We start from the raw sequence: 17,894 nt of genomic DNA, 5'->3' as shown, positions 1-17,894 counted from the left end.
AAAGGGTCCCTACCCAAAACGTCAGCTTTCCTGCTCCTCTGATGCTGCCTGGCCTGCTACGTTCCTCCAGCTCCACGCTGTGTTATCTCAGACTCCAGCATCTGCAGTTTTTACTATCTCTGAATGAATGGTGGTGACTGTGCCTTCTCACCGCAGTTTAGGGACATTCCCAACTCGTGGTCTCATAAGTGCTCCATCAGGAGAATTACAGTAGGAATAAAACCTTTTTGAAGAGCCCTGCCATCTGTCAGCAAGTTTCCTCCAGCCATGAGGGTGTCCCTTTGAAACTCAAAGCACGACTCAAAGGCTTCAGGGACCTCATCACATGTAATCCTCATTTAAGAAATCCCTGGTCTTCTTAAACTTTCTTGGTGCAGCTGCTTGTTGCATACAGGAATACACTGACCTGATCCTTTTTTGGTTTCTGAGTGAGTCGAGAGGTGGCGGCACAGTTTCTCTGGTGAGCAGTGTGGTTGAGGAATCCTTTAAGGTCCTGGGATTTGGATGACAGTAAGGCTGCTTCTATCGTGTGCACTTCGAATTGACTGTCAAGTGGCTCCAGTAATGGTGAGCTAGTGTGATTATTGCGGTTCCCTCAAATATGTTCTGCCTGGATAAGAGGTCCCCAATTTCCTGTCTTTTTCAATGTCGGCTAGAATTGTAGACTACATACCACTCTGCTACCATGTATAAATATGTTGGAACCTTAGATAAACAAAGACTAAATACTGCGCAAAAGCAAACTGATCAACATTTATTAACTGTTTGTGTACAGAGGCAAAATGTAGCAGAATTCACTAGAATCTTCACTTCAGTTGAACATGGTCTGACATCATCTAACCTGACCCTTTTATGCCACAGTGCCTTGTCGATGGTGGACTGGCTTTGTGGAGTCAGGAGGTGAGTTACATGTCACAGAATTTCCAGCATCTCACTTGCTTTTAGTGACCACAGTCATTCTTCCTCCTGTGCTTATCTAACCTCACATTAAACACATAAAACATTAAAGACAATGAAGAATTTAACAAAAAAAGAGTGGAGAAAATGAGAACAGCAAAAAATGTTTAATTCGTTTTGAATCGATCTTGTTTACATTTGTGTTCTTGTGAGGTACATATAGATCATTGTCTAAATTAGTTTTGGGACTGGAACTTTTACAGTGGGTTGGATCACCAAATTTCTTTGTTTTTTTTGACTTGCCCAAATATCTGAGTCATGAGTGGCCAGTGTTCCGAAATTGTACCAGTTTCATGTGGTTTAACTTAGTTGGTTTTCTTCAGGCCAAATCAATGATACAATTACATTGTACATTTAAGCATCCACACTAAGTTGTAAAGTAGTTAAGCAGTATTTCTCATAATGTTTTGAAAACACATTTTTCCTTATCTTTAGCTCCATTGACAACCAAATTGCTGTGTCACTTCGTTAAATCATAGAATCCCTACAGCATGGAAGCAGGCCATTTGGCCTATCAAATCCACACTGACCAAGTACCCCCTACCCTATCACCCAGCATTTCCCACAGCTAATTTACCTAGCTTGCACAGTGGGAGGAAACCAAACCCATACAGACAAAGGGAGAATGTGCAAACTCTACACAGACAGTCACCCAAGGATAGAACTGAACCCAGGTCCCTGGCAATGTGAAATAGCAGTGCTAACCATTGAGCCATTGTGCCACCCAGCATGCATGCAACTGAACATTGGACCATCTGATTACTACTACAAACTAAAGATACTTATTGGAACACAACTATCTAACTCCTATCAATCACATACTGATTGTATTACAATAATGCATAAAATCAGAAACAGGACATTTAAGACAACAGTAATTTCATAAATAAATCAGACTTAAAGAAACTGAATAAAATTAGCAAATCTTTGATCATAAGTTGTTTCACTAGTTTATGCTACTGAATGCAGCAGAGGAGTTGATTAGAGTGAACATGTTTTAAAGTAAACAAGTGAATCAATAATTCAATGTCTAATTCGAAACTCCATTTACAAAGTTTGTTAATCCAGAAAATCATGCAATAATTTTAACGTCTATTTAAATCTAAATACTAAGGTGTCTAAATTTTCTACAAACATCAAATGGAGCTGAGAACCTTGATTATTTTAGCTATTATTATTATGGTGATTATATGAACTAAGATAGACTGCAAAGAGCCTGAAATCTCAGTACATCCTAAATTCTTGACTAAAGTATACAGTTCCTTGAAACGGCACACAGTGAATATATTCAGAAACCTAAGCTAATGAAACAACTTAGTTTAGCTGAAGGTTCTTCACTGTTTCTATCAGACTTCACACAACATATAACAGAATAACCCATAGGGAATTTTGACCTTGGTCAAAAACATAAAAGGAGTGATATTGGATCAATATTTCTAATTATACATCTTTCCTGATTTTCAAAGTGGCGAAATCATAACTCATTCAGTGAAGTCACTATTCTCCACTTTATGCTACCAACTTGAGGAGGCAATGGCATACTGGTATTGTTGCTGGACTGCTAGTTCTGAGACCTAGGGATTTGTGTTCAAATCCTGCCACAGCACATGGTGAAATCTGAATTCAATAAGTATCTGGAGTTAAGAATCTAATGATGCCCATGAATCAATGACTTTTTGTCAGTGATCCCCTCTATCCCGTTTCCCTGAAAAAAGTATTTCATTCTTACCAATCCTCCATCATAAGGTTCCAGTTTCCTAAACAGCACATTTTTAATAATTCCCCATCATAGTCTTACCGAGTTCATTGAAAGGCAAATCTGTTCAAATTTTTTCTTGACTCTGGTGACCAATGTAATAACTCAGGAAACCCAACTGGAAAGGAACATAATTCATTATTAAAAACCAAAAGCCTCTAATCGTGGCATACATAGGTCACTCCAAACCTGGGACAGACAGTTCTGCAGACCCATCCCTGGGCCTGCTTTATAAAGGGATCAGGTGATGAGTTCCACCGGATAGTCCATTCCCCCCGTTACCAAGGGAACTCATACTCAAAGTTCTCCATAGGACAATTCATTAGTGATTGTCCATGGACCTTAAAGGGGATGTCACGAATACCCATTTGTAATTATTGAAGCCCATTCAGTTGAGTGTTAGTAGAGTGCATAGGACCATTATCAAAATCAAAAGCAGAACACCAAGATGTCCTCAGAACACTATGAATATGAAAATTCAATTTCCAGAAGATATCCAAGTGTAGCATTGCCCATGCCAAAATATAATATAAAATTTGGTAATCATTCTGGAAGAAAATTTCAGTTGGTGCAGTGGATATGTTAGTTAATTTGAGGAAATCTCTAATTGTGATAAAGAAATCACTGTTTTATTTGAAGCACAGGGTAAAAGTATTGAATCCTTATCAGGGAATGTGGATTGCATAAACTTGTCCTAAGAAAAGTTGAATAACAAAAGCTATTAGAATAATATGAAACAACTGTTCAGTGTTCTATGGCAGATTCACCTACATCATTGGGTTTAAATCTTGATGGCTGTGCTTTAGAAGTGATAATTTTGCTGGATGCACGAGAACTAGGAATTGCAGTAAAATTCTGTATAATCAAATACACATAATATTATGGAACATCCTTTAATTATGTCCACAGTTAGATCATATCCAGAACGATATCCAGTGCATCCATTATCACTGTAGCTACGTTTTTAAATATCCCAGTTCTTTCTGACTCAGACTACACCTATAGGGATAACACAGTGTGGAGCTGGAGGAACACAGCAGGACAGGCAGCATCAGAGGAGCAGGAACGTTCATGTTTCGGATTGGGACCCTTCTTCAGATTATTTACTTCCAATCTTTGCTCCCTTTGTAGCCATGTCTCCATTATGGCTATGATCATACCCTTTAACTTAAATTTATGCCATTAATTCATTACTTCCCTGAATACTGCGTGCCTTCAAATAAGAAGCCATTCGTTTTGGCATTTTACCATTTTTCCTTTTCGACCCTATTTACTGTGTTAATCTATGTTTTGGCATTTTGTCCCACTCTGGATATTGTTATCCAAATATTGTCCTATTATATTGCCATATCCTTTTGCTTTGTGAGCCTGCATTTCCTCTCTCCCAAATTTGAATTGTCTAGTCTGAGGGATTTGACTGCTATCTATAGCAAAATATGCAGATAACGTTCCCTGTCCCTAATGTGGTGCAATGCCTGTAGCTCAGACTTCAGCTCCAGATCTTTAATCCAAAGTTCCTCAAGTTACAAACACCTACTACGGATGTGCTCATCAGGATCCCCTTGATGTCTAGGAGGTTCTACATGTTGCAGCAGCAGTACATCACCTGTCCTGCCATCATTATCATATTTGATTTAATTTATTAATTAAATTATTTAGATTCCTTGATTTTTACACTTTACTATAATTATATTTTTATATAAAAACCACTTGCACCAATCTTATACTTAGCAGCTTTCTTTTAAGAAAGAGAGAAGAAAATCATTGAAGACCTAACTTTTATTTCAAAGATCAGATACATTCACCAGTCAGCTTGCCCTGCATTCACATCACGCAAATTCATGATGTCACTCCACTGCTGGTCAATCCATACCTTTCCTGTTCACCTCCTGAAATAGAGATCTTCTCGGATTTGGACCTGGGATCTCCCACATGATAAGCACAAACCATATCCCTGGACCAATGAACTAATACAGTAGGAACAGAAGCAATGTAATAAACATAACAGTAAGAATGTTAGGCTCGAATTATACAGGGCATCACACATCGGGTTTCGGGTGCAGTCTTGGTCTCCTTATTTAAGAAAGGATGTAAATGTGTTGAAGGTAGTTTACTGGACAGTTACTAAATTGATAAATTGAATCAGTAGATTGTCTTACAAGGATAGGTCAAACAGTCTGGGCTTGTTTCCACTGGATTTTAGAAGAGTGAGGGGTGTCTTGAATCAAGTGTGTAAGATCCTGAATGGCGTTGACAAGGTGAAAGTAGAAATGATGTTTTCCATTGTGGGTCAGTCCAGAACTAGGGGTATTGTTTTGAAATTAGGTGCCACCCTTTCTGGACAGAGATGAGGGAATTTTTTTTCTCTTTCTGAGTTTATATGATTTTGGAACTCCATTCTTGGATGTCAGTGAGGGCAAGGTAACAGAATATTTTTATGGTAGACTTAGAAAGATTCTTGTTAGGTAGGGGAGTCAAGGGTTAGCAATGATAAATGGGGATGTGGAATTCAAAACTCAAACAGATCAGCCATGGTCTTATCGAATGGCAGAGCAGGTTTAAGGGGCTAAATGGTTTATTTCTGCTGCTGATTCATTTGTACATATAACCATGAGCTGATTACAAAGCATAATCATTGCCATTGCCTTCCCATTCCTTGTTAATCATGTTCTCACACCATTAGTCACCTGCTTTCAATGGCTGCTTACTTCAGGAGGATGAAATGTGGTTTATTCCTAGGGTAACAGTTTAATTCTTTATCAATGTGAATCTACAGTTGGTTTCCAACACCATGCGACTTTTGGGCAGCATTAAGCTGCATTTTGTTTACTCCGCTGTCCTCATCAGTTTTTGTTCAATCAGTAAAATTTCACACCTGCGTGACACTCTAAATTATACGCACGAGAAACAGGTGCAATTCAAAAGGATTTGAGCAAAATTATAAAATAATTATCAGTAATTAACAAACAAAAGCAACATTGAAAGGTAACTTAGTAAAAATCAGACATTAGCGTCATACTTACTATTTGTGTATAATTACAATTAGAATTCGCTGGGAGAAAGGGAATGCAGCAATGGGAGATATGGGTTAAATGATGAAACAAAGGATTTATTAAAATGCTTAAAATACATTGGAGTGAATAAAGCTCAAAAATAACCTATCTGAAAAAGTTGTGATTAATATTATACATTTTTTTGCACATTTTAATCATGCTAGTATGCATAGGTTGAGGTCACTGCAATATAATTTCAGAAAATTGTAAATATTAATTCGCCATTAGGTTGGGCATCACACTTTTGCTGCAAGCCATTGAAAGTGAGATGTGAAGATCTTAGGTATTGATACAGCCAACTGGCAAACAGTCGTTGATGGCCAGCTCTTCTGAAGAGCAACTGGTCAGAGGACTTTGGAAAAGGTGAGAAGGAATGGAATGTTCACCCGGCAAAGAAAAGATCCAAGAGGAAACAGAGGGCAAGAAATCCCCTATCTTCTCAGCCAACTGCCTTCAAATATAGAGAATACAGCAGAGACTACCATGCCATGCCAGAATGGGGCTCCTAACCACACTAGGCTATACATAACAAAGAGATAACCACTAAGGTACATTGGCAGGCTGCCAGTTTATAAGAGGACCATCTGGACACAGAGGTCAGCAGGATAAGGTGCCTTTCAGGTGCAGAATTGTACAATCCAATGGCAGGATTTTCCACACCCTTTGGAAATCTGACATTGGGACCAGAGGGTCCTGAGCCCGCGTGGGCCAATTCACAAGACTGGCATTGCAACATAAACAGAGATGGTCTCCTAATTAACTACATCTTCTTAACAACAATTGCTGGGCACTCTGCCAGTGCCCAATCTAGCAGCTGTCAAGCCTTGGTATACCAAGTGGGAGAGTGGCATTGTTGAGGCAGTTAGTATACCTTGAGTGCATCTCAAAATAAAGGGACAGGGAAACATAAAATTGAATCAACAATGTCATGCAGTGAAAGTGGAGGGCTGTGTTGAACAAAGGGGAAGCCCTTCTCCTGCCTCCTGGGGTGAGTATTGGGTCTGTGGGGAACTACCAATCTTTCCTGCAACCTTGTGAATGGGGCATTGTGTCTTCAGCTGTGACTGATCCCAGTCTCCATCAAGGAGGCCGTCTCTATTGGGCTTATCAACATTGTGGCGTTGGTGAATCAACTTTGCCTCTGGCACTTTTCTAGTGAACCTACAAGTTGGTTTTTAACTGGGATCTTAATTATTTAAATTTGTTGCTGGTACCATGGAGCAGTTAGCTATCCAAATGAGACCTGGATCTATTTTCGTGGCCCCATGTTGCATTTTTTATTTACTTTATATATCTGATGACAACTGAGAACTATTTGATTTCTACATCTACAATACTTTTATTTACAGCATCTGGGTGGATTAGTCATTTGAAAATGTGGGGTTAGGACGATAGGTTAAAGGTTGGATCTGGGTGGGATGTTCTTCAGAAGGTTGGTGTGGACTTGATGGGCTGAATGGCCTGCTACCACACTGTAGGGGTTCTATGTGGTCGATATCCATGGATCACACCTGAGATGTCACTACCTGGTGTATAACATGCAATTTAAGGGCAAGCAGTGAGCTGACTTCATCAGGTACACACTCTGATTTCCTTATCAAGTCTTCTCACTGTCAAGATTGTTTAGGGCATTGGTGGGCTAGGAGCATAAATATTGATGAGGTGAGTTGGGTTGTTAACAAGGCATTTAACAGGCAGTATTCTCCTTAACTGGTAACTCAGTATTGCTGAGTGAGAAACTCGCATACCAGTCGTGAAAACCTTGAAAGATGGAATAAGATGCTCTCAGAGTTGAGATTGATCTCACTGGACATTTTGTCAGATTCTGCCACAAAGCATACTATAGCCCATATTGTTCAGACACTAGAAGGTTCTGCCCACTATCTTAAACATTACTAGCAATTTTATTTTGTGGTACCTTATCACTGATTTTTGAAAAGAAAACTATATCGACCAGATCAGTTGCATTCCATGCATCAACCCTCTTAATCAATTCATCACAAAACTCAATAACTATAGACTAGGAAACAACTATAAACCGATGTGTCTGGCATTGGTGTTGGGTAGGTTATTGGAGGTGATTCTGAAAGATAGGATCTACATGCATTTGGAAAGGCAAGGACTGTTTAGGGATAGCCAGCATGGCTTTGTGTGTGAGAAATTATGTCTCACAAACTTGATTGAGTACTTTGAGGACAAAACCAAAAAGATTGATGAGGGCAGAGTGGTGGATGTTGTCTACATGGACTTTAGTAAAGCTTTTGACAAGGTTCCACATGGTAGACTAATTAGTAAAGTTAGATCATTTGTGATTCAGGGAGTGCTTGCCAATCAGATACAAAATTGGCTTGCTGGTAGGAGACAGGGGATGGTGGTAGAGGGTTATTATTTTGACTGGAGGCCTCTGACTGGCTGTGTTCAATAGGTATAGGTGCTGAGGCCACTTTTGATTGACATTTATATAAATAATTTGGTTAAGAACTTAGGAGGCATGCTTAGTAAGTTTGCAGATGACACCAAAATTGGTGGTATAGTAGACTGTAAATAAGGTTAACTAAGATCACAAATGCATTGGTCAATTGCGCCAATGGACTGAGGAGTGGCAGATGGAGTTTAACTTGAATAAATGCAAGGTATTGCATTTTGGTAAAATAAACAACTTATACAGTTAATGGTAGGGTCCTGGGTAGTGTTGTTGAACAGAAAGGCCGAGGGGTTCAGGTACCTAGTTCTTTGAAAATTGTATCACATGTAGACAGGGTGGCTAAAAAGGCATTTAGTGCGCTTGCCTTCATCGCTTAGACCATTGAGTTGGGACATCATGTTGAGATTGTACAGGATGTTGTTGAAGCCACTATTGGAGCACTGTGTGCAGTTCTGGTTGCCCTGCTATAGGAAGGATATTATTAAATAGGAGAGGGTTCAAAAAAGATTTACCAGGATGTTGCTTAGACTGGAGGGTTTAAGTGATAAAAATAGGCTGGATAAGCTCGGACTTTTTCACTGGAGCGTAGGAGGTTGAGGGGTGATTTTATTGAGGTTTATAAAATCATGAGGGCCTCAGATCAGGTGAATAGCAAAGGTCCTTTCCCTCGAGTGAGAGAGTCCAAAATAAAGGGGCATATTTTTAAGGTGAGAAGAGAAAGATTTAAAAGGGACCTGAGGGACAACATTTTCACACAGAGGGTGGTTCGTTGTGAAATGAACTGCCAGAAGAAGTGGTAGATGCACATACAGTTACAAGATTTAAAAGACATTTGGATAGGCACGTGAATAGGAAGGGTTTAGAGGAATGAGTCAAATGTGGGCAAGTGGCACTAGTTTTGTTTGGGAAACGTGGTTGGCATGGATGAGTTGGACTGAGGGGTATTTTTCATAGAAATATAGAAACATAGAATGTAGGAGCAGGAGGAGGCCATTCAGGCCTTTGAGGCTGCTCCTCCATTCATCACAATCATGGCAGATCGTCCAACTCAACAGCCTAATCCTGTTTTCTCCCCATAACCTTTGATCCCATTTGTCTCAAGTACCATATCTAGTCGCCTCTTGAATACATTCAATGTTTTGGCATCAACTACTTCCTGTGGTAATGAATTCCACAGGCTCACCACTCTTTGAGTGAAGAAATGTCTCCTCATCTCCATTGTAAATGGTCTATCCCAAATCGTCAGACTGTGACCCTTAGTTCTGGACACACCCACCATCGGGAACATCCTCCCTGCATCTACCCTGTCCAGTCCTGTTCGAATTTTATAAGTCTCTATGAGATTCCCCCTCACTTGTCTGAACTCTAGCGAAAACAATCCTAACCTAGTCAATCTCCCCTCATATGTCAGACGCACCATCCCCGGAATCAGCCTTTGCTGCATTCCCTCGAGAGCAAGAACATCCTTCCTCAGAAAAGGAGACCAAAATTGCACATAATATTCTAGGTGTGATGTCACCAAGGCCCTGTATAACTGTAACAACACATCCCTGCTCCTGTACTTGAAACTTCTCTCAATGAAGGCCAACATACCATTTGCCTTCTTTACCGCCTGCCGCACCTACATACTTACCTTCAGTGACCGGTGCACAAGGTCCCGCTGAAAACTCCCCTCTCCCAATTTACAGTCATTCAGGTAGTAATCTGCCTTCTTGTTTTGCTTCCAAATTAAACTGCATCTGCCATTGATTTGCCCACTCACCCAACCTGTCCAGATCATGGTGAAGGATCGTTACTCCTCGTCACAGTTCATCCTCCCATCCAACTTGGTATCATTTGCAAACTTTGAGACATTATATTTTGTTCCCTCATCCAAATCATTAATATGTGTTGTTAGTAGCTGGGGCCCCAGCACCAATCCCTGTCGCACCTCATTAGTTACTGCCTGCCAAGTTGAAAAGGACTCATTAATTCCCATTCTTTGTTTCCTCTCTGCTAACCACTTTTCTATTCATCTCAATACACTTGCCCCAGTCTCCTGTGCATTAATCTTTCACAATAATCTCTTATGCGCGATTTTGTCAAACTCTTTCTGAAAGTCTAAATATACCTCATCAACCGGCTTCCCCTTGTCAACTCTACTAGTTACACCTTCATAGAATTCTAACAGATTTGTCAAGCGTGATTTCCCTTAATAAATCCATGCTGACTCTGTCTGATCCTGCCACTGCTTTCCAAATGCTCCACTTTAAATGTTTTTGATAAAGGATTCAAGATCTTTCCCCACTAGTGATGTGACGCATTATGACTCTACAAACCTATACTTGTACTTGAACAGAATTTGCCTTTAATAGATCAGCATTGCTTTCGTTATCAAAATAACTGTTAATTTTGTACTGGATGATAATTTCTGAACTGAAATTGATACACTTATCCAAAGGATGACAGTAAGCTGCCAAATGCAAGCCTGTAATAAAAGCAGAAATTGCTGGGAATACTCACTTTGGTGGAGGTATGCTTTCATTGTGTACAGGACACCCTGAAAGGACATAGCCCACTTCCTTCCTGTCTTTTAAGCATTTGACTTACAAAAATGGTCTTCCCACTCCTAAATATCTCCCAACATCAACCATATTAAGGCATGGCCATGTGATTTTCAGGTTAATTAGCTAGTTAATGAGCCCAATTGCCCATTAATGAACTTTTCTGAAATGCGTGGCTGGCTGTCGATTTCGGCACTTGCCCACCTATTGGTTTGTGGAGAATATGACAAGGTTTGCAGGAAGGCTAGGTGGTGGCTAGGCACCTGCCATATTTTACATGCTCCCATTTCTTAGTACCCAGGTGAAAACATGACTGGTGAGGAGTCTGTAAATCAGCCCAGTGTTTAAGTTCTCCTCAGAACTGAGGAAATTTTAAAATACAATAGGGTTTGACCAAAGGAAGAGGGGATGGGGAAGAAGAACAAAAGTGATGCTCTGTGGTAAGGTGGACAGCAAGAGAAATGAAAGACAAATGGTTTCATCATTCAATAAGCCAAAGAGAACAAACACTTCTCCAATACCATTCCCATTACCCACTCCCATTACCGTTACATTTGGTCTTTGTCCTATGAAATCTTGTTTACTCTGTGCTTCCAAAATGAAGCCTGACTTTCCTTAGCTTCATTAGGCCCAATTCTGACTCTGTGTGAATGAGTTAAGATTGTGTCCATTATGTGCTTCTCTTCTGCCTCAGTGTGGTGGGAAAATAAGGCCAAAAGGGTCAGAGCAGGGGGAACACAGGAACTTGTAACAAGTGAAAGAGATCTCTCGGAAATGTCTGAAAGTTACACAGAGGGTAAAGACAACATCCACTTGAAATCCCTGGCTCAGGAAATGTCCTGTCTCTCTAATCCAATTGATCATGAGTGGAATTTCACCAGGTTCATTTTGTGACTCTAATATAATGTAGAATTGGTGCAAAAGTTGATGCTGCTCTTTCTGACGATACCTCTCTTCCTCTGCCAAATTCTGTTAGAGGTTGTATCATCCTCATATTTAATTAGTATGTTTTCAGTTTGCACAAAAAAAATCATTTTTGCTGCTGGAATTGAAAATTCAGTTGATCTGCTGCTAATGATAACATAATAATATTATTATAATAACATAATGATAACATGCACCACGCCAGAATTCTATTTTATGGGTCCTGAATAAGATTTGCATTATGGACTTTTAAAAAAACGCACAACACAGAAGTGGACAAAATACAATGCCACCAACTCTCGTTATGTTCAGACTTCAAAATAGTTTTAAAGTTTCAATTTTTTGTTCAAGCGAAATATATTTTATGTACACTTCTGGTCCAATTTGTTGGTGCATTTTTTTTTATATTTAGTGAGTGGCATAGCCTGTTAGAACCGGTGCAGATGTTGTAAGGGTGTGAGGTGTTCCATGGGAGTATGGAGGCAGCTCAGAGGGAATGCAGGGTCAGTGGTGTGTGGGAGGTTGGCATGACAGTGAGTGAGGGATGGTGCTGCACACAATGGTGAGAATGGCAGAGCATGAGCCTTGTTGAGAAGTGGGTACATTAGCAGAGAGAAGAGTGTGAAACTTACCCTGGCAAAACAGAGAAGGTTGTTGACCTTCTGGTGGCCCTTCTGGTCATTCTGCTGTACTGTGGACACCGCACTGACACTAGTTGCGACTTTGAACCAGACTGCCAAGGTCTGGCGTCGTAGCCTTCTCTGCTGGTCCTCCAGGAAGAGGGTGCCCCTTCTCTGCACCATCCCCATTGGAGAATCATGGTGTCATCTTCCCCTTCTATGACATGTTCAGACTGTACATCTGCCAGTCAGCAGAGTAGCTTCATCTGGATGCATAGCTATCTTTTAAATATGGCGTAGGTGCAGGGATGCAGGTCTTTCAGTGGATATGCAGTGAGTAGAAGGTTGTTCTGGGAATGGCATGTGGTAATGTGCAGCTGGACTCAGATTTGAGGGCTACTATAGGGAATGGGATGGGTAGTTAATGAGGTAAGTTTGGTAAGATATGACGAGAAATCTCATGGTGAAAAACTCTCCAAGAAACTCAACGTAACTGACACATAAGCAAACCTAATCTTATCGAAAGATCCTGAGCATACTCAATGTGGTAGAAGCTGAAAAAGAAACTGGAACTTGGGGGATACAGTTTAACATTAAGGGACCTCCCATTTAAGGCATAGGTGAAGTGAATTTGCTTCCCTAAGAAGATTATGAGTGTGTGAAACGTTCTTCCAGAGTGCAGAAGAGACAGAGATAGATATTTTTGATTAACAAGGGGGTCAGCCACTATGGGAATAGGCAAGATTTGAGGCCACAATCAGATCACATCTTACTGATCCAGCTTGAGGGGTCCAATGGTCGGCCCCTGTCCTAATTTGTATGTTTGTTTGTGTGCGTGTTAGGCAAGTAACCTTTTCCCTTGAGCTGAACTAAGCTGACAAAAATATCCAGTCAGGGGTGCTGGAACCCAGGGAGGAGAGATCACTTCTTGCTTTCCTTTCCAGATCCTGTCTGCTGTTTGGCATCTCTGATGGCCCGACTGATCACCTGTGGTACAGTGCATTGGGCTCTGTCACCATGTCAGGATACATTCATTTTAATGAATGCTGCTTGTAAATCAGATTAAACCAGGTGCCTGTCAACAATAAATTAAAGCATTAAGATAGTCAAATGTATTCAACAATAATGAGCATTTAGCAACATAAATTGTAAAAGGGATGCCCCAGCAACCTGGAAGATTTAAATAACTGAACACTAACTGCTTTGTCTGGAGGATCAGAAATAACTCAGAAAAGGTCACTGTGTTAACAGCAGTAAATACTGGAATGAATGGATAACCCTTTAACATTTGAATTATAGAATTCTTACAGTGTGGAAAGAAGCCATTCGGCCTATCAAGTCTGTACTGACTCTATGAAGAACATGCCACCCACTTTCAGCCCACCTCCATCCTGTCCCTGTAACCCTGCATTTACCACGGCTAATCCACCTAACCTGCACATTTCTGAACACTGCAGGCCAATTCAGTATGGCCAATCTACCTAAGCTGCGCATTTTGGAATGCTTGCTATGTGGAGAATATGTTATTTCCTACATTTAAAAAATTATGCACAGCTCTGGTTAATTACATCTCCCATCATCTGTTGAGACTTGCCCATTATTAATGAAAGATGTGCTGTACTGTCGGGGTGCTTTTTGCAAATGTTCCTGTTAGAATCTTGTTTGCTGCAACACAAGCAACTGCAACATGAATGAAATATCTCAGGTGCCATAAACACAGGCAGACAAGCTAAAACTATGGAGGCAATGTTGGCAGTGATTGAAATCCCCTTTGGCTGAAGAAGCCCAGAGAAAAAAAAACATTGTTAAGTGTGTGCCAAATCGGTAAAATACTGCCACTGGAGCTGAGCTCTTCATTGGATCATAGTCACAGCAACCAAACAAGTCTGTACTGATCGGTCTGATATCCCCAGCCATACATGGGCACACAAGTTTCATGTCTGATAACGTGAAAAGAAAATGCTCAAATTGACAACTTCAGAGATTGGATGGAAAGGCAAGCAAGGATCTCACAGGAAAATTCACTGGAGTCAAACAATAAAAGTGATTAGCTTCGAAAAAGCTGGGGAGTTAATATTGCAGCCAAAGCTGGTGGCTGCTTGGCTTCAGTTATCATTCTGATTGCCTATCAAAGATAAAACATAAATAACAGTTTGAAATTAGTCATCCTGAAGTATAGCTGTATTTTACTGTTGATTTTTACATAAAATTATAGAGCTAATGTTTTGTACAATAAAGCTGGGAACAAAATATTTTACTGCAGGATATTAAAACTTGGATGCCAATCATCAAATAGCAAATTAATCCTCTGACAACTGGATCTAGAAGCTCTTTCTATTCATTCTCCTTGTTCAGATGCAGTTGAAACATTACATTATTTGCTTCCTTATTTCTCCTGCTGTACTCATGGAATGCACCTGCCCCAGATGAGAAAGAAACTGTCAATCGACCTGAGTGGGAGTTAGCTTGTAAACAAAATCCACAATCACTTCACTGATTTGCAAATATTAGCCACGATTGGCAATTGATATTGAGTTGGTCACAGAATGGATCTACAAATTTGGCTAGACAAGGAATTCAAAAAAGAATGCAAGTTGTTTGAAGAGAGGAGACCCATTTTGTTTTCAGTCCTGACATGTAACCTCCTTCTATGTGACATCCAAATAAACCTTTGTCATTATTTTAACATTTATTCTTGTAGACTACACAATAGACTGTGAAAAGATTTCCTGTTACCAATTTTAATGCTATTTGCAAATTACTTTCGCTTTCTAACAGAAGTCTTTTTATATCAGAAATTCATCAGAACAGTCCTTGCTTAATATTTTAATGCTTTGAAAAATTGCCTTTAATAAAACATAAATTTCGACACTCTCTGTTAAAATAAACTCTCTCCCAGAGGAACTGATATTTTAAATGATTTCCAAAGAAAGAAAGATGGATAAATAGGAGAAAAGTGGAGAGAAAGAAATATAGAAAGACTGATAAAAAGCGGGTAGAATATGAGGAGACTAATATGAAGCATAAATGACAGTACTGTCTGTCTAGTTGGGTTAAAAAGCCAGTATCTGGGCTGTATTTTCAATACAGTTCTATATAGCCCACATTAAATCTAGCCTCCCAGGCTGCTTCGATCCCCTGCAACTTGCCTACCTGTGAAACAGATCCACAGTGGACACCATTTCCCTAGCCCTACACTCATCCATAGAATATCTGGATAGCAAGGACATCTATGCTAGGCTCTGATTCATTGAATACATCTCTGCCTTCAACACCATAATCCTCTCCAGACTAATCTCAAAACTCCATCACCTCGGTCTCAGCTCTGTCCTATGCAGCTGGATTCTCAGCTTCCTGACCCACAGACTGCAATCAGTGAAGATAGACAACTCACCTCCTCCACAATTACCCTCAACACCAGAGTGCTCCAATGATGCATTCTCAGCTCCCTACTATACACCCTGTACACCCACGACTGTGTAGCTAAATTCTGAATGAATGCCATCTACAGGTTTGCTGACAACATCGCCGTGGTAGGACAGATATCAAACAACGATGAGTCAGAATACAGAAAGGAGATAGAGGGCTTGGTGTCATGGTGCAATGATAACAATCTCTCTCTGAATGCCAGCAGAACAAAATAATTGATCAGTGACTTCAGGAAGAAAGGAGGAGAACACACCCCCACCTACATCAACGGAGCACAGGTTGAGAGGGTTGAGAGCATCAAGTTTGTAAGAGCGACGATAACCAACAACCTGTCCCGGACTTCCCACATGAATGCGACAGTCAAGAAGGCACAACAATACCTCTTCTTCCTCAGGCATCTTAGGAAATTCAGCATGTCCATAAGGCCCCTCACAACTTTTACAGATGCATTATAGAAAGCATGTTATCTGGGTGCATAACGGGCTGGTATGGCAACTGCTCTGCCCAGGACCGTAAGAAACTACAGAAGGTGGTGTGCACAGCCCAGACAATCACAGCAACCAACCTCCCATCCATGGACTCCATTTACACTTCTTGTTGCTGCAGAAAGGCTGCCAACATCATCAAAGACCCATTGCACCTTGGTAATGATCTCCTGCAACCTCTTCCATCAGGCAGAATACAGAGGAGCTTGAACACACATCAATAGGTTCAAGAACAGCTTCTTCCCTGTCATTATTAGCTGTTGAATAGACTCTCTAATTTCAACTAATGTTGATCTTGCTTAACGCCCCTCCTGTGCAGTGTAACCTGTATGCATTACTCTGTCTCAGTACCCTATGAACTGTATGTCCTTGTTTGCTATGATCTGCTTGCACTGCTCGCAAAACAAAGTTTTTCACTGTACTTGGATACATGTGACTACAATAAATCAAATTAAATATGATAAGGTCTGTTACTTTGCATCTCCAATCCAGGCAGTAATTGGAGATCCATTTAGCAGAAGCTTGATTTCAATCACTATATTTAAATTGCTCTATAATATTGAGTGTTTTTCTTTATTTTCTATGATTTATTCTTTCTTGACAGACACTATGGGCCCAATTTTAACTCAGTGCAAGTGGATGGATTTTGAATGAAAAAATTTGTCTCTATTTCTCCTTTGATACACATGTAGATGAATGTGTCCTAGATATTTGACAATGAAGCTGATGATTGGGTGCTGAGAGACTGTAGAGATTATTCTTGCTTGATTCGCCGTTACAAGCTGTCTTCTGTCCTGTGAGGGAAATGCCTGGCTTCTTTTCAGACTTAGTCATAGCATGGCTATTGTTGGGAATTTGTCATGTGAGCAATCACTGGCACTCATCATCACAGTTTCTCAGTATATCATATAAGAGCTGTACATTAGCTGGCTGCATCATGTTTTCTTGCTAAAGTAGCAAATTCCAACAGTGAGAAAATTGTATTTTTTAAAAACGTTGTGCAGTTAATTATGTGTTCAAAAGATTAATCAACAACTTACAGGTAAATTGTTGATTTTTCTTCTGGCTGGTTAGATGTAAAAAAGGTGCTTAGTGCTTTTTGAAGCTGTTTCAATTGGTAAAATCTACAGGAAGAGGTGTGATATGTGATGAAGGAGTGTTTGATGATCTCAAGCCAGTTATTCCTACATATGGGGGATCCCCATTGGAATGTATCACGACTGGGAGGATGAAAAGAGACTCCACAGAGTAAGACATGTTACTAAAGGAGGGAGAAAAAGGTCCTTCAGCAGGAGGCCATATACACGCCAAATGGACAGAGGCCAATTCTCCAAACTGAATCTTAGCAAGGAATAATGTGTGAGACATTTGTGCTTCAGTAAGGATATCTTATTGAACCTTGCCACCTTGTACAATTACACCTACATTGGCAGGATGGAGCTGTGGCCATTTGCAATATCTTGTTAATTGTATTTTGATGTTGCCAGTACTCCACTGGCTATTGGATGTCAAAGGCTAACTGCTGACTACATGCCTAGTGACTGTAGTGTAAATACAGATTCAAGTTTCTCAACATACATACAATAATAGCCATGTTGCCTCAAAAATGTGAAAGCACTGGTTATTGGTGTGCTGAAAGAATGCTTTCACTGCATGAGCTTCTCTGGAGGAATCCTGCTGGACTTGATGGAACAGATATCAA

Source organism: Rhincodon typus, chromosome 2 (genome assembly GCF_021869965.1).
Source record: "Rhincodon typus isolate 14 chromosome 2, sRhiTyp1.1, whole genome shotgun sequence".
NCBI classification, from domain to species: domain Eukaryota; kingdom Metazoa; phylum Chordata; class Chondrichthyes; order Orectolobiformes; family Rhincodontidae; genus Rhincodon; species Rhincodon typus.
The sequence above is the reverse complement of the archived record's forward strand: the minus strand, read 5'-3'. Positions refer to the sequence as shown.